The sequence below is a fragment of the Falco naumanni genome, chromosome W (assembly GCF_017639655.2).
Source record: "Falco naumanni isolate bFalNau1 chromosome W, bFalNau1.pat, whole genome shotgun sequence".
Taxonomy (NCBI): domain Eukaryota; kingdom Metazoa; phylum Chordata; class Aves; order Falconiformes; family Falconidae; genus Falco; species Falco naumanni.
In genome coordinates this window covers 1,058,205-1,080,426 of record NC_054079.1, presented here as the reverse complement: position 1 = coordinate 1,080,426, position 22,222 = coordinate 1,058,205, and the positions used below count along the sequence as shown (strand labels likewise).

Here is a 22,222-nt window from a genome sequence, read left to right as displayed (position 1 = left end):
TATAGGAAAAACAGGAGAATTGGCTATTGCCAACTGAGCTTGCAACAACTTAATTTAAAGAGTAAAATGTACTTTTATCAACATATACTTTAAATTAAAACTCCAATTTCTAGTCATTTCCCTTCCAACAGTTGGGAAGAACTAGTGAAATATTTAGCTATATGCACACCTTTAACAGTCATTCATTGCAGAATTATTTACGCCTTAGGTACAAGGACACTAAAGACATATGCACAGAGCATTTTTAAAGAATTCTTTCAGAGCTCTACTCCCTCATGCAGCATGGATGCATATTTATTCTGAAATGACTTGTCTATGCCAACAGAACAAGGCTTAGGAAGGCAGGAATTCAACAGCTGAGTTTCAGTATTCCACCCTCTATGGAACCACTGTAAACAACAATAACAGTTTAGCCAACTAGCTTTAAAAAAAGCGGCAAAGTTTATCACTTATTTGGAAATATTAAGATGTGACTTCATTTCTGTTCATCCCATCGCTACAATTCCTCGACATAACGTGACAGGACTCTATAAAGCACAATGAGTTTTTAAATCATCCGCATACTTACAGGTAATAAAAATCTGCTTGCTGAGTAAACCTTGTATATGTTACAACTTGCTGACTATTCATTTAATAAATACAGAGTCCTCCATATTTTAAAAAAAATCTTAAACAATAACACCTTCATCATCAACTTAAAGAAAAGATCTGGTATTTATTCAAAACCAAGAAATCTTTACCCATATAGCTTCACCCAAATACAAATCTTAATTCCAAAATAGAAAGGTACTCTTGACTCACACCTAATCGTTCACTCCAAGTTACCTTGCATTTAACAGCAGGAAAAGAACATGCACAGACACCAGGGTAACAAGCTGTCACAGGTTAGCACAATTGCACATTTTTGCATCATGGCAAATATGAAGCAGCTTAGTTTCTCATTAACAACAGGTAACCATCCTCCTCTTCCCCTGAACCCAACAACATGTGCACAAAAATAACTACTAACCAGGACATGATAGCAGTAGCTTATTATTATATAACCTATGTGTTTACTACCATTCTGTGGTAATGTATAATGTATTGGGTCTGACTGGAATGGAGTTAACTTTCCCCATTGCTGCCCTCATAGTACTATATTTTGCATTTGTAACTAGAAAGGTGTTGATACCACAACAATATTTTGGCTACTGCTGAGCAGTGCTCCATCGAGGCTGTCTCTCCGAGCTCCTACTCCCCCAAAGGCCAGAAGGCTGGGGGTGGGCAAGAGGTTCGGAGGGGACATAGCCAGAAAAGCTGACCCAAACTGATCAAAGAGATATTCCATATCATATGACATCATGCTCAGCAATAAAAGCTAAGTGGAGGAATTGAGGCATTTGTTATTAAGGCATTTTTCTTCTGAAGCAACCGCTATGCACACTGAGGCTCTACTTTTCCGGAAGTGGCTGGATATCACCTGCTGATGGGAAGTAGAGTATAAATCTTTTTTTTTTTTTGGCTTCCATGCACAGCCTTCACTTTTCTTTATCAAACTGACCTTATCTTGACCCACAAGTTTTTCATCTTATTTTCTGTCCCTGTCCCACTGAGGAGGGAGAGCTTGGTGGGCACCTGGTGGTCAGCCAAGGTCAACCCACCTCAGTTCTTTTTGGTGCCCAATGTGGGGTGTGAGACAATGGAAATTTTGAATTGAGTGTGCTATAGTTATAGTAGTTATTAAGTGGCAAGCTTCTGTGTGTGTCATGGAGTTGCTATCTGCACCGCTTATCTCTTTGTTTTGATGAGCTTGGGAACATGTTAATACAAACAATGGCTATGCACTTTGCCCTGGCATTGATGCCTTACTGTGCTGGGGGAGCTTATCCTGTGAAGAAGATGAGGGAATACACCTGTCTCTTCCCATACAGGACTGATGTGGGTGGTTTTATTGCGCAGGCTCCCGAGGTCCTTGTTCACCCTTACGTGAGCTGTTTAATACTACTAATTAACATTGTCAGCCTATTGTTGGGTTTGTGGAATCTGGTGTTGTCCTGGCATAAGAGAAGACATTTTTTGGGTGAGGTGATACAGAAATGTGCCCCGAGGCAGTCGATCCCTGGGTGGCAGGGTGTGTGGAAGGATTTGGGCAGGTGCCTAGAGTGGTTATCACCTCCCATAGCCTGGGACTTTACACCTGAACAGGCAAGTAACCCTGGCAAACAGACGTGCCACCTGATAGAAGGGTGCCTTGCCCTATGAAAGCCAGCAGCTTTTAGCACTGTACTGGGGCTTGGCCTGGCCCTATCGAGCCACAGTTCAGTACTCTCAGAAGACTGTGGTTAAGACAGGGAGGGACCCAAACCGCCTCTGAGAATGCCATGATTGAGACTGGGATCCAAACTGCATCTAAGAGCACGACAGTTGAGATGGGGATCCAAACTACATCTAAGAACATGATAGTCGAGACAGGGACCCAAACTGCACCTGAGGACACCATGGTTGAGATAGGAACACAAAAACTACGATTATTGCCCCAGTAGTGAAAAGGAAACTGTGGGCAAGGAGGTCAACGGGTCCATACCACATCAATTTACTAATTGGGAGGCGGAGGAGAAAGGGTTTGATGGGGAAGCCAGTCCTTCAGCAAAGAAACAGGAGGAAGAAGTGAGAGAAATCACACAGGAGGGGAAACTACCCAGTCCTGACCTTGAAAAAACTTTGAGACATGCAGAAAGACTGCAGCTGCCAGCCAGATGAGTGGATTGCTAGGAACTGGGGAACTGGCAAAGGAATTGGAAAAGAGGTAGGAATTTGGAGTCTCAGGGGGAGGCTCCTCTCCAGCATGAGGGCAAGATATCCATTCAAGGAAGATCATGCGAACTACCAAGGAAAGTGGACTATCGCCAATGAAGGCGTCCAGCACCTGAGAAAATTAGTGGTGCTGGAAGTCATCTACAGTGATCTAGGCGATGACAAGGTCTCCAAATACCCAGACAACATCCTGTGTATACAGGCCATGTGGAGGAAGGTGGTCCAAAATGCACCAGCAACATATTCTAACAGCTTGGCAACAATGTGTTGCCCAGATACAGATACAGCAACTGTGGAGAGATCGTCTTCCTGGCCCCAAAACTTTGAAGAAAATCTCTGTTCCTCCTTGTCCCCATGGGCCAGCACCTTGGCTGTCAGGGGCACCCCATGGTGTTAGTCCCCTTCTGCACCGGTCAGAGGGAAAGGAAGCCCCAGGCTGGTTCTTCCTCTGTGACCAGGGGGAGGTCATGAGAAAGCGGGATGGTGAACCCACCTTTAAGCTGCAAGCCCATGTACATGAACTGAGAGGGAAGACAGCTGTTAAGAAGGGGCCACCCAAGGAGGCTGTCAACTTAGTTGCTGTAGAGACACAAGAAGGCAATCAATGCTCTCCCAAACAAAGAACAACTGAAATCACCTCCCTTGATCCTGGTGAGGGGACTTCTGGTCTGCACTGCAAGGGTCAGACAGTGAATACTCTGACCAGGAAGAGGAATAGAGGGACCCTGCCTTCAGCCTGGAGGAGGAAAGGGATGACTGGGTATACTGGACCGTGTGGAATTGATAGCCTGGCACATCAGACCCACAGAAGCACAAGGCTTTGGTAGACGCTGGTGCACAGTGCATGCTGGTGCCATCAAGGTATAGGGGCATGGAACCCATCTGGATCTCTGGAGTGACAGGAGGATGCCAACAGCAGTCTGTATTGGAGGCTGAGGCGAGCTTAACAGGGAACAAGTGGGAGAAGCACTCCATTGTGACCAGCCCAGAGGCCCCTTGTATCCTTGGCACAGACTACCTCAGGAGAGGGTATTTCAAGGACACAAAAGGGTACCGATGGGCTCTCGCTGTACCCACCACAAACACACAGAAAGTTAAACAGTTGTCTACCCTGCATGGCCTCTCGGGCAATCCTTTTGTGGTGGGATTGTTGCAAGTTGAAGAACATCAAGTGCTGATTGCTACCATGACAATGCACTGGCAGCAATATCGCACCAACTGAGGCTCCCTGGCTTCCATCCCTAAGCTGATTCATCAATTGGAGAACCAAGGAGCGATCAGCAAGACTCACTCACCTTTTAATAGTCCCATATGGCCAATGCAAAAGTCTGATGGAGGGGGGAGGTTAATAGTAGACTATTTTGGACTGAATGAAGTGAGGTCACCACTGAGTGCTGCTGTACTGGATATGCTAGAGCTCCAATATGAACTGGAATCAAAAGCAGCCAAGTGATATGCAACGATTGACAATGCCAATGTGGTTTTTTTCTCAGTTCCTTTGGCAGCAGAGTGCAGGCTACAGTTTTCTTTCACTTAGAGGGGTATCCGATACACCTGGAATCGACTGCCCTGGGGTAGAAGCATAGCCCTACCATTTGTCATGGATTAAACCAAACTGCACTGGAAAAGGGTAATGCTCCTGAACAGCTACAAAACACCGATGACGTCAGCTTCTGGGGCAACAAAGCAGAAGTGTTTTAAGAAGGGAAAGGAGTAATTCAGATTCTTCTGAAAGGTGGTTTTGCCATAAAAAAAAAAAAAGCCAGGTCAAAGGACCTGCACAGAAAATCCAGTTCTTGGGAGCGCATGTTGTCACATCCCTATCGATATGATCAATAAGATAGCAACTATGTCCCCACCAGCTAACAAGAAACACTCACAAGCTTTCCCAGACCTTGTGGGGTTCTGGAGAATGCATGTTCCAGGTTATAGTCATCTTGTGAGCCCTCTCTACTGAGCAACCTGAAAGAACAACATTTTTGAGTGGGACTGCCATGGTTTAACCCCAGCTGGCAACTAAGCACCACAGAGCCACTCACTCACTGCCCCCCAAAGGGATGGGGGAGAGAACTGGAAGGGTAAAAGTAAGAAAAGTTGTGGGCTGAGATAGAAACAGTTTAATATTTGAAATAAAAAATAGTAATAATAATTTGTAATAAAAAGGAGAAAAAAACCCCAAAAACCTGAGAGACATAAAACCCAAGTGATGCAACTGAAAACAACTGCTTACTGCCAACTGACTAATGCCCAGCCAGTCCCCAAGCAGTGGCTCCCTCACCAACCTCCCCTGTAGTCTTATTGCTGAGCATGACATTGTATGGTATGGAATATCCCTTTGGTCAGTTGGGGTCAGATATCCCATCTGTGTCCCCTCCCAATTTCCTGTGCACCCCCAGCCTCCTCACTGGTGGGGTAGGTTGAGAAGCAGAAAAGGCCTTGACTCTGTGTAAGCACTGCTCAGCAATAACAAAAACATCCCTGTATTATCAACACTGTTTTCAGCATAAATCCAAAACATTGCTCCATACCAGCTACTATGAAGAAATTTAACTCTATCCCAGCACATTCTCCACCCCTTACTCCATACAATTTCTGTCATGCTCAGGTCCAACACTATCCAATACATCCTCATTAACTACCACCCCCTTCCCATCCTTTGGTATATACACAGACAAAAATTTAAAGGTATATCCATTACCATCTCCACTCCTGGTCCCTTTGGACTAGGCTATAAGGTTTAACATTGCAATGAACTCCTCCTCTTGCCTCTTGCTTGGCTAGCAGCGAGAGGTTCCTGCTGTAATACCTTTGACATATGGATGCCACAATAGCCATTAAAGAACTCAAAACACAGATTATTTTCACCCAGGATTAAATCCCCTTGAGGTACATACTGGACTTCCCCATCCTCCAGCATTATCCACCAAGTGCATCCAGGTCCTTGAGCAAAAGCAATCCCACAAATAAGTTTGCCTTCACCCAAGGAAGGAATAACCCAGACTGTTTTTCCCAACAAGCTCCTTATATGTACTACAAGGACCTTATCTTCTTTCACAGTACATAGGATTTTTGTTTGGGCAGGACCAGTTTGACTAGCAGATCCTCTACAGCAGGGGTCCTCCAACTACGGCCTGCGGGCTGGATACGGCCCCCCAGGGTCCTCAATCTGGCCCCCAGTATTTACAGACCCCCCCCGCCGGGGGTTGGGGGGGGGGGGAAACCTGTCTGCCACTTCATCCACGCCGGCCCCCTGGTTAAAAAGTTGAGGACCCCTGATCTACAGTTAAGTAACCAAGTAGCTTCTGCTAATTGTGTAACCCAATGCTTGATTGTCCCAGCACCCATTGCTCTCAGTGTAGTTTTTAAACAGTCTGTTACATCTTTCAACTTTCCTGGAGGCTGGGTATATGATAGGGGATGTGATATACCCAATGAACACCATGTTCCTTGGCCCAGGTTTTAACAAGGTTGTTTCAGAAATGAGTCCCATTGTCTGACTCAATTCTTTCAGGGGTGCCATGTTGCCATAAAACACCCTTTTCAAGGCCCAGGAGAGTGTTCTGGGCAGTGGCATGGGGCACAGGGTATGTTTCCAGCCATCCAGTAGTTGCTTCCACCATTGTAAGTACATGGTGCTTGCCATGGTGGGTTTGTGGTAGTGTGATATAAACAATCTGCCAGGCTTCCACTTTGCTTGTTTGATAATGGCACATGCTTTACGGTTACGGATAACCTGTTCAATGGCATCAATGGTCAAGTCCATCCCTTGATCACAAGCCCATTTGTATGTTGCATCCCTTCCTAGATGTCCTAATATGGTATGGGCCCATTGAGCTATAAATAGCTCACCCTTATGTTCCCTGTCCAGATCCACCCGAGTCTCTTCAATTTTAGCAGCCTGGTCCATCTGCTCATTGTTTTGATGCTCTTCAGTGGCACGACTCTTGCATATGTGAGCATCTATGTGATGTACTTTCACAACCAGGTTGTCTACCTAAGCAGCAATATCTTGTCACAATGCAGCAGCCCAGATGGCTTTGCCTCTGTGCGCTTGGTTGGTCTGCTTCCATTGCTGTAGCCACCCCTGCAGGACATTTGCCACCATGCATGAGTCAGTTTAAAGTACTGGCCATCTTTCTCATTCAACAACATCTAAAGCCAGCTGGCTGGCTTTCACCTCTGCAAATTGACTCAATTCACCTTGTCCTTCAACAGTTTCTGCAACTTGTCATATAAGACTCCACACAGCAGCGTTCTACCTTCAACGTTTTCCTACTATATGACAGGATCCATTTGTAAACAGGGCATATTCCTTTTCATTTTCTAGTAATTTATTATACAGTAGAGCCTCTTTAACACCTGTCACCTCCTCCTCTGGTGACATTCCAAAATCTTTGCCTTCTGGCCAGTCCATGATCACTTCCAAGAATTCTGGGCAGTTGAGGTTTCCTATTTGAGCTCGCTGTACAATCAGTGTGACCCACTTGCTCCAAGTAGCATCAGTTCCATGACATGTAGCAGGGATCCTCCCTTTGAACAACCAGCCGAGCACAATCAATCAAGGTGCCAAAAGGAGCATTACTTCAGTACCAACTACTTCTGAAGCAGCTCACGTGCCTTCATATGCTGCCAATATTTCCTTTTCAGTTGGAGTGTAACAGGCTCCAAAACCCTAGAGGTCAACCTCAAGTCTCACCTGGTGCTTTCTGCCAGAGACTCCAGGTGGGACTGTTATCCCCAGCTGCAGCGTAAAGCACACTTTTCACATCTTGTCCTCTCCAGACTGGCCCAAGGGCTACCGCACAAACCATCTCCCCTTTAATTTGCTCAAAGGCTTGCTGCTGCTGCTGCTCAGGGCCCCAAAGTCATTCTTCTTCCAGGTCGCTCAGAAAGGGCTTACAATCAGGCTATAACCTGGAATATGCATTCTCCAAAAAACCTAAGAAAGCTTGTGTTCCTTTTTTGTTAGTTGGTGAAGACATAGCTATTATTTTATTAATCACATCCATTGGGATATGATGACACCCATCTTGCCATTTTATTCTTAAAAACTGAATTTCCTGTGTAGGTCCTCTGACCTTACTTTGCTTTATAGCAAAACCAGCTTCCAAAATAATCTAGATTATTCTCCCCTTCTAAAACATTTCCTCTGCTGTGTTGCCCCACAAAATGATGTCAAACTGCAGGCATTCAGGAGCTTTGCCTTGTTCCAATGCAGTCTGTATCAATCTATGATAAATAGTAGGACTGTTTCCATCCCAAGGCAATCAATTCCAGGTGTACTGATACCCCTCCATGTGAAAGCAAACTGCAGACTGCACTCTACTGCCAAAAGAACATAGAAAAACACATTTGCAATATCAATTGTTGCATACCATTTGGCTGCCTTTGACTCCAGTTCATATTGGAGCTCTAGCATGCCTGGTACAGCAACACTCAGTGGTGGTGTGTTTTTGTTCAGTCCTTGATAGTCCACTGTTAGCCTCCACTCTGTTAGATTTTTGCACTGGCCACATGGGACTATTAAAGGGCAAGTGAGCCTTATTGATCACTCCTTGACTCTCCAGACAATGGATCAGCTCATGGATGGAAATCAGGGAGTCTCGATTGGTGCAATATTATTGCCAGTGCGCTATCATGGTAGCAATTGGCACCTGCTTTTCTTTAACTCACAGCAACCCCACCACAGACGGATCCTCTGAGAGACCAGGCAAGCTAGACAGCTGCTTAAATCTTCTCCGTACTCAAGGCAACTATACCAAAAACTCACCGGTACCCTTTTGGGTCTTTGAAGTACCCTCTCCTGACATAGTGTATGCAAAGGATCCATGGAGACTCCAGACCTGCCACAATGGAATGCTTTTGCCACTCATTCTCAGTTAGGCTTACCTCAGCCTCCAACACAGACAGCTCTTGGGATCCTTCTGTCTGCTCCAGAAATACAGATGGATTCTGCCCCTTTGTAATCTGATGGTATTAGAGTACACTGTGCACCACTGTCCACTAGAGCTTTATACTCCTGTGGGGCTTGTACCAGGTCATCAAACCCATACAGTCCAGTAAACCCAGGTGGCCAGAAAGAGCTAAAAGGCCATTATACAGCCATTATCACCTACAGATTGCTGTCTCCTCTCCTACAACCATCATCATTGCTTATTGGTTGTCTGCTAGTTTCATCAGAATCTGCTCATGGAAATGGTATAGACCAAAGTTGCAAGTTAGAAGGTATAAAAACCATCAGCTTATCCAAAAAGCTTTTGAAACAGATCCAACAGCAGCTAGACTGCTGAGGCTTTCATGCTTCCCAGTGTCATACAGGGGATGCCTGCACCATGATGGAGGAGGAAGGATGAATACTCTCACAAACAGCTAGGTAACAATTTTTCTCATAGGTGTATGACTTAAGAGTTACAGGTTAGAAGTTATGAAACCTGGTGACTTACATGGTGAATAAGTGAATTTGTGTGATAGACTAGTCTGTGTAACAGGAACCGAGACCTTGCTTGTAATGTTTGTTTCTTTATTTTATGAGCTCATATAAGAAATAAAGTTTCATTTACAGAGTACGTTGTCCTGTATATTTGAGTGATCCAAAGGGACTGTGACAAACTGTGGCAAGACATAGCTGCCTAGGTAGAAAAATATTGCTGTGAAGGTACAGCATGGGGATGCTCACATGCCCAAGAACCATACCACTGAAGAACATCAAAACAATGAACAGGTAGACAAGGCTGTCAAAATTGAAGTGGCTCAGGTAGACCTGGACTGGTAGTGTAAGGGTGAGCTATCTGTAGCTGAACAGGCCCACAAAACATCGGGACATCTAGGGAGAGATGCAACATACAGATGGGAGAGCAGTGGACCTGACCATGGAGACCATCATGCAGATCATCCACAAATGTGAAACGTGCTCCAATCAAGCAAGTAAGATGAGTAAAGTCTTCCTGGAATAGAGGGCAGTGGCTGGGTTTTCGATATGGCGACGCTTGGCAAATTGACTGCATTGGATCACTGCCATGAATATGCCAAAGCAAGCGCTACATACTCACCATGGTGGAAGTGAATACTGGGTGGCTAGAAACATACCCTGTAAGCCATGCCACTTCCCAAAACATCATCTTAGGGCTTGAAAAGCAAGTTCTGTGGCAACATGCTACCCCAGAAAGAATTGTCAGACAGTGGGACTCCTTTCCGAAATAACCTTATAAACTCCTGGGCCAAGAAACATGGCATTGATTGGGTGTATCACATGCCCAATCACCCACAAGCTTCCAGAAAGACTGAGAAATAATGAAGTGTTAAAGACTATACTGAGAGTATTGGGTACTGGGATTTAAATTTAACAGAAGCCAGGGAAGAAGGGAAGTGGCTGGGGAAGGCAGTGTGGCTTGGGAAAAGGCAAGCCCATTCATAGGACTGTCTTTGCTCAAGGACCCAGGTGTCCATGAGAAAGGATGGGAAGTGTGCCTCAACAAGATTTAACCCTTGGGGAAAATAATGTGTGATGAGAGTTGTTGTAGGAAGCAGCATAGCAGGGACTGTCTGAACTGATGGAGAGTGAGCTTCACAAGGAATTGGGAGAGTGCAGCAATGACCCAAACTAAGCTGGTGTTTGTGCCCAGCAACTGAAGATGCTGCTTCTCCTATCTTAAAGCGACCACCTTAACAGATGGGGCCCAAGTCATAGCCTGTACTTATGAACATTTGCAGGAACAGTGGAAACCCACGGAATAGGAAAATAATATCTATCAGTTAAGGGACAGGGGATAGTAGTTAATGAGAATATGTAAGTCCATATGTTGGGTATAAATTAGCTTAAGTATATAGTATAAAGTTGGAAGCATTGGTAAGAGGGGGTTTCCAGAATGAGAAATAGATGCAAGGGGATGGTAAGAAGATAGTAAATGTATCTAATTATGTTGGAGCTAGAGCATGACATGAATGGTATTGAATAAACAAGTGGAGATTGTGTTGAGTCTGGCTGGGATGGAGTTAACTTTCCCCAAAGAAGCCCTCATAGTGCCATGCTCTGTATTTGGAGCTCCACCAATGTTTTGGCGACAGCTGACTAGTGCTTACAAAGCATCAAGGCTGTCTCTCCAAGCACCCTCACACACACAAAAGGTCAGGACAGCCTACCCAAACTGACTAAAGGGATATTTAATACCATATGACATCATACTCAGCAATAAAAGCTAAGAGAAAGGGTGTGGGGGAGTACATAACCTTTATTAAGACATTTGTCTCTGAAGCAACCACTACAAATACTGGGGCCCTACTTCAAATATTTCCAACTGAAAGGAACCTACAATGATCATCTTGTCCAACTGCCTGGCCACTTCAGGGTGCACCAAAACTTAAAGCATGTTATTAAGGGCATTGTCCAAATGCCTCTTAAACACTGACAGGCAGGGGGCAACTACCACCTCTCTAGGCAGCCTGTTCCAGTGTTTGACCACCCCGTCAATAAAGTGTTTCCTAATGTCAAGCCTGAGCCTTCCCTGACACAGCTTTGACCCATTCCCACACATTCTGTCACTGGATCCCAGGGAGAAGAGCTCAGCACCTCCCTCTCCACTCCCTCTCCTCAGGAAGCTGTAGAGAGCAACGAGGTCGTCCCTCAGCCCTCTTCTCTCCAAACTAGACAAACCCAAAGTCCTTATCTGCACCTCATAGGACACACCTTCCAGCCCTTCCACCGGCTTTGTTGCCCTCCTCTGGATGCAATCAAGGATCTTCACATCCTTTTTCAGTTGTGGTGCCAGAACTGCACACAACACGCAAGGTGAGGCCTCACCAATGCTAGATACAGAGGGATAATCACCTCTTTTGACCAGCTGGTTATGCTGTGCTTAATGCCCCCCAGGGTGCAGTTTGCCCTCTTGGCTGCCAGGGCACCGCTGACTCCTATTGAGCCTGCTGTTGACCAGCACCCCAGATCCCTTTCTGCAGGGCTGCTCTCCAGCCACTCCTCTCCCAATCTATACTTGTGCCCGGCATTACTCTGTCCTAGGTGCAGAATCCAGCATTTGGACTTGTTAAATATCATCCCATTAATCATTGCCCAATGCTCCAATCTATCTAGATCCCTCTGCAAGGCATCTTGTCCCTAGAGAGAGTCAACAGCACCTCCCAGTTTAGTATCCTCAGCAAACTTGCTAATGGTGCATTCAACTCCTGCACCCAAATCACTGATAAAAATATTGAGCCAAAATGACCCTAGAATTGAGCCCTGAGGAACACCACTGGTGACTGGTCACCAGCCAGATGTAGTCCCATTCACTAAAACCCTTTGAGCCCTGCTGTTCAGACAGTTCTTCACCCAGTGTATCGTGTACCTGCTCATCTCACAGTTGGACAACTTGTCCAGAAGGATGGTGTGATGGACAGTATCACAAGCCTTACTAAAATCCAGAAAAACTACATCCATCACCTTCACTTCATCCACTAGACAGGTGACCTCATCATAGAAGCATTTCAAATTAGTTAGGTCTTGCTGGGAAGTTGCTGGACATCACCTGCTGATAGGAAGTAGAAAATAAATCTTTTTGCTTTTTTGCTTCTGTGCACAGCCTTTGCTTTTCTTCATTAAATGGCCTTTATCTCACCTCATGAGTTTTTCATGTTATTTTCTCCCCATACTGTTGACAAGGGGGAAGCGACAGAACAGCTTACTGTATACCTGGCAGCCAGTCAAGGTCAACCCACCATAGGTAGACACAAGTGAACTTCAAATAGTAGAATGCAAGTATTTTTTCCTTACTCATTCTCTTACAAATGAAGTTGATCCAAATAGTTTATTGTAGTTGTGAGCAAGTTTACACAGATTGTTTTGATTAACAGTGATGAAGAGAGATCTCTGGAAAATAGAGGGGGAACATCTATTTTAATATTTTCTGTTCTCCAAGAGTCTCTTCATGCATGATATTAAGGTCATTAGCTTTTGTGTGAAGACTGAATTTAATTGCTCTAAGTCTGAGAAACATCATTCCAAAATTAAAAGACTCATCCAATCATTCTGAAGGAAAATGCCTAGTGCAAACATACATGTTTGCATATATATATATATGATATATATGGGTAAATTAGGCCTGAAGAAACTTCCTCTAGTCACAAGAAAATGGATAAATAATTTCACGAGAAACTACTACCACTGAAAGAGTAAATATTAGTATTTTGCACAGTGATGCACAATTACACCAAGATCATAAGCCCCTACCCAAAGCACAGAGAAGTTAGCAGTTCTCCCTGGGAGATTAGGGAATTAAAATCAGTGGCAAAATTCCTTGTCTTTGCACAATTAAGAACTAAATCATTTTAGCTTAGATTAAAGCAGTTCTCATGTAAATGCATTCAAGTAACTGTTTACATTAGGAAAGGAAATCACTTAAGTGAAAGCATTTGCTGTTAAATGCAGGTCTTGCCATAGGTACTACCCAATAACATGATTATTTTTTTATTATTATTTCCAGACCAGCAGCAGAATATTCACCCACTGCCTATGATGTTTATAATCTCTTTAGGCTGAGAATTTTATTAACTTTAAGTAGTGAATAGCTGCATTAGGTGTCAAAGTTATAATGCTCAGTGCCTTGCTGTTACCATATTTTATATCAGGAGCACTAACTATAGCTAACTACTCTCTATATATTTATAAATTTGAAGGGTCTATGAAAAATAGTTCTTTGAAGCACTGATTGTAGAAGAGTAGTAGGGCTGTAGAAAATAAATCAGAGCCCTTTAATACTAATAATTTAAATATTGTAGTCAACACAAATCATCAGCAAGGGCAAATGAGAAGAACTTAAACTGCTTACTATACTGTTGTGTCGTGCGTTTGGTTTTTTTTTCCTACAGAAGATTAAACCCCTCACCATATGTTATTTTAGGTTTATGTACAGGTCTTTCAGGTTTTTGGTGGTAAACAAGTAACATCCTGCATAAGTACAAAAAAAAGGGGGGGGAGGTGAAATAAAGTTGTAAAACCGATGGTCCTTACCAGAAGGAGAGGAAAAAAGCAGAGAACAGTTATCATGATACTGTTGGTGCTTTTTAGGAAGAAGAGAAACACAAAGACAAAGAACTGGCTCTGATACTAATGCATATTTGCATATCCATGAAAATAAATGAGAAGCCGATACGAGAAAATATAGTGAAAAACCTAAAACCCTGCTGCAGACAAAAGCTGCATAGATAACAGAAACTTTAACGAAGGGCGGGAGCTTAGCACTTGGCACTTGGAGAAGGGACAGTTAGTACCAATGTAGATGAGCACAACAAGAATATAAATAAGGAGCCTTCTGACCAGGACATGCTAACTGCTAAAAGAAAACAAACTGCTTAAGACTCAAGGATACTAGGTGTAGAGGGATTTTTAAAGGATCGAGGGCATATGTTACCATTGTCCGGGTTGGACAACCCAGGCCTGTTAGTTGAAGCTGCAGAGCAACTTTAAATTGTCCTGGGAACAAGCAGGGTGAGAAAGAAAACAAGCTGTGCACAAACAAGAAGCCAGGTGCAGAGCAAGTCCTGGGAACAACGGAATCAGCACACTCTCATCGGCACACTCTGATCAGGCGCCTGCAGCATGCCCACCGATCAGCGACATGGATGCCCACGTGACCAGAAACATTTATCCAATCACCTGTGTGTAAAGTTGTGTGAGCGGTCGGTTTAAGTTATAAATATGACCTGTTTGTTTAATAAAGTGAGCACGGCATGTAGCCGTATTGGTGTGATTGTCGTGACTTGGCCGACTCTCCACGGGGGACCCTCTTCGTCTGGCACCCGAACAGGGACCCATTTATTCACTTAAATGCTGTTCGCTTAAATGCGGAAGTCTCCGTGCATCCGACCCGAAGGGAAGTTGTATGATTAGGGAGCTATAGTTCGGAGGTGGGCGGAACCTGGAAGGTGAAAAGTGGAGTCGAGAGTTTGGTGTAGAGCTGCAGATCGCACCCCTGCCGGAGGTAAGACCGCGTAGAATAAACCACAGTAGGGTTCCCCACTGATTTTTTCTCGGGGGGGGGGGGGGGGGGCACACTACAGAAGACCACAACGAGTGTGGCGGGGCTTCTCCGCTGATACCCTTTCTGTGAGAGGGGGGAGCTCTGAGAAGACCGCGATGGAATTAGACGCGGCAATTAAACTGTTAACTGGCATCCTCCTTGGGAGAGGGGAGGGCGTTAAAGAGACGGAAGTGGAGACCTTAGTTCGCTGGGCACGAAAAAAGAATGAGATCCCCGAGTCCGCGTTATTGTTTAGTATTGCGGAATGAAGTGGGAAATTGCCTCTGGGATACTACGATCGAGGGAGGCAAAGAAGGAAAAGAAGCTCAAGCATTAGGAGTTACGTGGCGGTCTGTAATTAACACTCTGGAAACTATGACGGTGGGAAAATAAAGTAGCGGCAGCAGCTACAGAAGCGTTGGGGAGAGATGTGTAGAAAAGCCGGTGGAGCAGAAGGGTGATTCACCTAAGCCTTCTCTCTCGGCTACACTTTTCGGAGTTGGGCATACTCCTCCTAGGAAGGGTGTGTCCGCCCCTGCGTGTTCAACAGTGCAGGAGCTTTTACATAAGACAGCGGACAGACCGGAAGTTACTCCTCGGGAGTCTGTTGTAACTGAGCCGAACCCAGAAGGGGCAGCTGAGCCTCCCCAGGAAGGAGGAGCAGCAAGTCCTGCTGCACCAATCGGAGCTGTGGGTGGAGCAAGACCAATACCGAGAGTGATGACAGCTCCTAGGTCACATCAGGGGGGGCAAAAGCGAGGCCTGATGTGTATCCTCCTCTTCCTGAATCATCATTGGACGAATTTTAGGAGGAAGGCGGGGAGAAGCCTTGTGATAACAATACAGAGAAATCCTTACAGGAGGTAATAGATACATTAAGAAACCTGGAAAAGCGAGTTGAAATGAACCTGCCTACTACTTCAATACTGTAATTCCTCCAGTTAGCCCAACTACCCCGCCAATGCTGAACTCGAGAAAAGATCCAATTCTACAGCGTTGGTCTGGTGTTGTTCGTGATGCTATTTTGGAGGGTGATTGGCAGGTGACCAGCTCGTTAGCTTGTCCAGTACTGGTTAATAACCTTGGTGCACAATGGGAGCCGCATGACTGGAAAATATTGCAACAAGCAAAGCAAACAGTTACTACTCATGGCCTGCGTTCAGAGGCTGCATGACAGATCATCCAGTTTATTTTCACAGCAGACGTTCTTTCACCTGCTGATTGTGCTGGAATTGCTTCCCTGTTATTGGCTCCTTCTCAATATTTAATGTTTGAGAGGGAGTGGAAGAGACTAGCCGTAGAGGAATCAAACAGACATCAAGACCCAGATATAGGAGATCCGCTTTATGGTGTACAGGCAGATATGTTAACTGGGCAGGGACTTTACTACACAGGTTCAATTGCAGTATCCTATACAAATGCATCAACTTGCTCAAACTCTAGCACATCGAGCCCTTTTGTCTGTGCCAGACAAGAAGAAACCTGCTTCCTATACCACTGTTCATCAGGGGACAATGGAGCCCTATGGACAATTTGTAGACCGTTTGTCTGCAGCGTTAAAGGACAATTCTGATTTACCTTTGGACCTGCAGGAACATTTGTTCCGCACCCTCGCCTTTGAAGGGGCTAACCCAAGAACAAGGGCGGTCTTAGCAACACTACCCCAAGGAAGTCCCATAGATGAAATGTTACTTAAAACTACTTGAGCCAAACAAAATAACCAAGCGGCTGCCTTTACTGCTGCATTGAGGGAGCAAGGGCATATAATCACAGCAGCCTTAACAAATCATATAGGTGGACATTGAAAGGGCAACAATAGTAAATCAGGATTTGGTATTTGTTATCAATGTGGTGAATCTGGACACGAGGTGTACTTGTTCAAAGACTGTTTGGTGTCACAAATGTAACTTAGATACACATGCTACTGCTGTTTGTAGATATAACAGGTCGAGAAACATGCAGCGCAGTGCGTCGGGTCTACACACGAAGACAAAAGTACAGACCCCAACAACGCAGATGAGAAATGTGGTCTCTTATACCAGCGCATCCCACCCACCTGGGGGAGCCTCAGGGTGGATGTGGCAACTGTAGTAGATGTAACTTTGAACATTAAAGAAGTTATTGTAATTCCAACTGAAGTAAAAGGACCTTTGTCTAAAGTGAATTCTCCAGTTGGAGGACTTTTATTAGGGAGATCTTCAACAGGAAGGCAAGGAGTAATTGTTTTACCTGGGTTAATTGATGCAGATTTTATGGTACATCTAGAAGTTATGGCCTATGCATTACAACCACCTGTTACTATTCCACAAGGAAGTAAAATAGCTCAAATACTTCCCTATGAAAGCCTTGCTGCGCATCGACAATACTATGAGCAACTCAGACAACAATGCCAGCCATCTAAGATGGGAGGAGAAGACTACTTTGGATTTACCAGACCTGAGATGTGTTTCACATTAGATCTTAATCACAGACCATATCAGAAGATTCAGTTGAAAAAAGGTAGTCAGCAAATTACTCTGGAACCTCTATTAGACTCCGGGGCAGATGTCACCATCATTAATCAACATCTATGGCCCCAGAATTGGGAACTGCAAGCTCCAATCACCCAAGTGGTAGGAGTAGGAGGTGCGAAAGCCCCGAAGCAGAGTAAAGACTTGATTACATTGCAGTTTGAAGACAGCCAGGCTATTGTAATTCGGCCATACGTAATGCAACTCCCACCCACATTATCTGGGTTGATTTGACGGGAAGTTTTGTCACAATTGGGACAAGTTATGACAATTGACCAGCATTTTGCACCACGGCCACTGATCGGCAGCCACCCATACTGAAGATTACATAGTTAACAGAAAAGCCAATTTGGGTAGACCAGTGGCCGATAACAGAAAAACGGATGCGCGTTGCTGAGGAATTGGTGCAGGAACAACTGAAAGTAGGTCATATTCAACCTTCTACAAGTCCTTGGAATACTCCTATTTTTGTGATAACAAAGACGACTGAGAAATGGTGACTCTTAAATGATTTACGTGAAGTTAATGATCAGATGTTAGCAATGGGAGCATTGCAACCTGGTCTTCCAACTCATACGATGATCCCTCAGAATTAGCAAACTGTCATGATAGACTTCAAAGACTGTTTCTTCATGATTCCCTTACATCCTGACGACACGCAAAGATTTGCATTCACTCTGCCATCAATAAACTGTGCCGCTCCAGCCAAACGGTATGAATGGGTTGTCTTACCACAAGGAATTAAGAACTCTCCTACGATGTGTCAGACTTCTGTAGATTGGGCACTTGTTCCAGTACGACTATGTTGGCCTCACGTCCTGATCTATCATTATATGGATGATATTTTATTGGCTGCTGAACAAGGGATTTCAGACTATCAACTGAAATGGCTTGTTGACCACCTTCTATCGTTTGGTTTGATTGTGGCGCCCAAGAAGGTTCAACGTTCAGACCCATGGAAATATCTAGGCTGGCTCATCTCGGATGTTCAGATCCGACCACAGAAGGCAACTCTTACTACACAAATAACTAATCTGCATGATGCTCAAAAGCTTTTAGGAGACCTACAGTGGGTTCGTAACATAGTTGGCCTCACTAACGATGATTTGCAACTGTTCCGATCCTGGTTGCATGGCACCGAAGCCAACAGTCCCCAAACTTGTTCACCAGAGCAGCGGGCTGCCCTAGAAGTTGTGTCCCGCAAGATTCAGACTGGCTGGTGTGGTCGCTGAACGGCAAATCATCTGTTATCTTTTTTGGTTTGTAATGTTGCCACTTCACCTTTTGCCCTTATTTTGCAATGGCAAAAGAAAAAGGGGGAAAATATGGCGATCGTTTTAGAGTGGTTGTTTTTGCCATTGCAACCCAGACATCGTATTTTAAGTCGCCCTGAAGCAGTAGCGGCCTTGGTGAGAAAAGGAAGAGACAGGATTGTTGAAACTGAGGGGACTGAACCGGCAGATATCAGTATTCCAGTCCGTGGTGATGATTATGAGTGGCTCCTGAGACATTCAGCAGCCATACAGGAAGCCTTGATGGGCTATACAGGTGTTGTACACAACAACCGGCCAAAAGGACCTCTCTGGAAGATGTTAGAACATTACCAGTGGATTGCAAGACCGCTATGCTCAAAAAGACCAGTTGAAGGGCCAACGGTGTTTACAGATGCAGGACGAAAGATGAAGGCTGCGTGTGTTTAGCAATCCAATAATCAGTGGCAGAAACACGTGATCACCGGTGAACCACGGGACAACCTTCAAACCTTAGAACTGAAAGCAGTGTGTTGGGCATTGGGAAGTTGGAACGACACACCTGTAAACAGTATCAGACTCATTGTACGTAGTTGGTGTAGTACAGCGCATTGAAGATGCCTTGTTGAGAAAAACAAAGAACCAACATCTTGGTGAAATGTTTATACAACTGCGTAGTACTCTTCAACAGAGAAAACATGAATTTTGTATTATGCATATTAGAAGTCATCAGTGGACCATTGGGTTGGGCGAAGGTAATGCTAGAGCTGATGAAGCAGTCAGCTGTCTGGCAATAACTCCACCAACAAATAAGTTTGAGGAAGCTCACAACAGCCACGAGATGTTTCATCAGAATGCAAAGTCTTTACATCGACAGTATCAAATACCCATAGCAGATGCAAAGGGTATTGTCCACTCCTGTCCTCAACGTAGTCATCATGGACCTGGTTTAGGGGTGGGCACTAACCCAAAAGGTCTGAAGGCACTTCAGGTTTGGCAAATGGATGTAACACATGTACCTGACTTTGGGAAGCTTAAGTATGTGCATGTCACAATTGACACCTATTCTCATTTTGTATGGGCCACTGCACAAACCGGTGAAAAGGCATTACATGTGGAGAGACACTCAATGTCCTGTTTTGCTGTCATGGGAGTACCTGTAGAAATAAAGACAGACAATGGTCCAGCGTACAGTAGTCAATGAGTCGCTAAGTTTATGACCGCTTGGGAATTAAACACGTTAAAGGGATTCCTCACTCCCCAACGGGGCAAGCACTTGTTGAAAGGGCAAACCGTACCCTGAAGGATTATCTTCAGAGACAGAAAGTATCGCAGGACATAGACCTAACTAAAGGGTTGACTAAGGTGTTGTTTAGCTTAAACTATCTCTCCCTTACGGAGGGTAGAGAGGGACCACCTGTTGTTATACATCACCAAACAGCGCGAGGGAACCAAACAACTACAGTTCCTGGTTTGAATGTTCTGTATAAAAATATGGCTTCAGGCGTATGGGAAGGACCTAATCCGGTGTTATTTAACGGCAGAGGTTATTTTTGTATCACCACAGATAAAGGACCTATATGGGTCCCTAGCAAGTTTGTGCGACCTGTATGTCAAGATCAGAAGACAGAAGAGAAGACTCAGAGAGAGAGCAGACAGAATAAACTGTCTATGTTGTAAGGGATGTAACCCGCGGGTATCATGCCAATGTATGCTATGTGGGGTAAAACGGTTCTGTAAGCCAAAGCTTTAAATATAAATGGTGTAAAGAGTGTATGCGTGTGATTATTAACCGGGCATGAAGAAAGAAAACATACAAGTAGTGTAATACCATGCTGATTGGAGGCAGTATACACCATCAGAATCTGTGAAAGCACAGATTTGTGGGGTGGAAGGTGAAAAAAAAAAAAATAAATGGAAGTTGTAGGACTAAACATGTTTAAGTGGTGGACTTGGTTTACGGTCTTGATGAATTTTTTACCCGTTGGCCAAAGTATTTTTGACATCTTGCCTAGGACAAGCATATGGGTGACATGGGCAAATATCACGGGAGTAACAGACTTTTGTTTAAGTCTGCAACAGGCAGACAACCCCTTCAGAACTTGTTTAATCGGTATTCCCCTGCAAGAGAATGAAACAAATGTTGATGTTTTTTTGGAATGTTAAAACAGTGGATCTGACTTCCAATCAGAATGGTACATGTATGAGTCCAAATGGGCAATATGTTTGGCCTTCTATGTGTAATGCAGCGTGGCAGAAGACGGTTATTGAGCATTTAAATCAGCCACATCATTTACCTTTGCAGGAGTTAGACCTATTGGCTAGCATTGTACCTGTTGAATATGTTAATGTTACTGCGACTGATAAGGCAGATGGTACCCACATGTCATCACCACTTCAACCCGTGAATGGCACTGGAGTAACTTGGTTTGGTGACCTGTGGCAGTTATGGCTAACACGTCAAGGTGAACGGGGGTTTTATACAGGGTTTCAAAATCTAACCGGCTCACCTATTTGGGGTGAATTAAAACTGGGGGTTTCCATATAGATGTATCAGGGGTTTATCAGTTGCCACCGGGAATCTTTCTAATATGTGGGGACAGAGCGTGGCCAGGGATTCCTTTGTATCCTGTCGGTGGACCATGTTATTTAGGGCATTTGACTTTGTTTGCTCCACATATGAAGGACTTATTAAAAATGACTCCACAATCTCATAGATCACGGAGGGCACTGCGCACCTTTGATGAAACATGTAAGAACCGAGTTGATCTACAGTCTTTAACAGCAAACGTCCTAGCCTCCATATTTATGTTGGGGACAAAGGCTGCATTAAATGCTAAGAATAGATGAAGGTTAGCATGCTGGGGAGAGAAACAATTTAATCTTACGTCACACATTTTAAGTTTGTTATTGCTTGATGTAGATAGTGTTAGGCATGATACGTTACAAAATAGAGCTGCAGTAGATTTTCTGTTATTAGCACATGGACACGGTTGTGAGGATTTTGAAGGGATGTGTTGTGTGAACCTTTCCGATCATTCCATATCTATGCACAAGAAGTTGTCACAACTGCAGGGAAACATGAAGCATATTCTTGTTGATGATAATCCCTTTGATGAATGGTTGAGTGGACTGGGGATAACAGGCTGGTTAAAGATGTTATTGATGGAAGGAATACACTTTATTATAATCATTGTTGTAATGTTTTTAGGTTTTAGTAGCTGTTTATTTTCTTGCTTGAAGAAAGGGTTAAAATCTATCATGAAACAGACATGGGTTGTCCAAAAAGAAAAAGGGGGATATGTAGAAGGTTTTTTAAAGGACCGAGGACGTATGTTACCATTGTCCGGGTTGGACAACCCAGGCCTGTTAGTTGAAGCTGCAGAGCAACTTTAAATTGTCCTGGGAACAAGCAGGGTGAGAAAGAAAACAAGCTGTGCACAAACAAGAAGCCAGGTGCAGAGCAAGTCCTGGGAACAACGGAATCAGCACACTCTCATCGGCACACTCTGATCAGGCGCCTGCAGCATGCCCACCGATCAGCGACATGGATGCCCACGTGATCAGAAACATTTATCCAATCACCTGTGTGTAAAGTTGTGTGAGCGGCCGGTTTAAGTTATAAATATGACCTGTTTGTTTAATAAAGTGAGCACGGCAT

At 44.4% G+C, this 22,222-nt stretch overlaps 1 protein-coding gene across 12 annotated transcripts in view; it reads right to left on the bottom strand.

The window, feature by feature from the left end:
- The window catches only part of LOC121080375 (spindlin-Z), a 93,154-nt gene that overhangs the window by 58,070 nt on the left and 12,862 nt on the right, over nucleotides 1-22,222 (bottom strand). The window lies entirely within an intron of this gene.